This window comes from Acanthaster planci, linkage group LG12 (assembly GCF_054643075.1).
Source record: "Acanthaster planci isolate LZ-2023a linkage group LG12, COTS_SCS, whole genome shotgun sequence".
NCBI lineage: Eukaryota > Metazoa > Echinodermata > Asteroidea > Valvatida > Acanthasteridae > Acanthaster > Acanthaster planci.
Window position 1 is genome coordinate 12951812 of NC_141788.1, and position 267 is coordinate 12952078.

A 267-nucleotide genomic window follows, 5' to 3' on the forward strand; every position below is an offset into this window, starting at 1 on the left:
TAACTACGGCCGGGGAGGGGTGTTTACAAGTAGAGCTTGGCACCGTCCTACTCTCCTCCAGTGGAAGTCGTCCCCCAATCCCCGCCCCCGGCGAAAATCTGTGCACGTGGGTCCCCCCTGAAATTTCGAAATGTACCACAAACCTGTGTACAAGTTGTAGTTCATGTGGTTTTGGTACCCCTTTGAAAAATATGCCCTGTGAAATTCTATTCTGAAAGTGAGGCTATTTTACGGACATTCGATAACCATGAGATGGAAACTACTGTA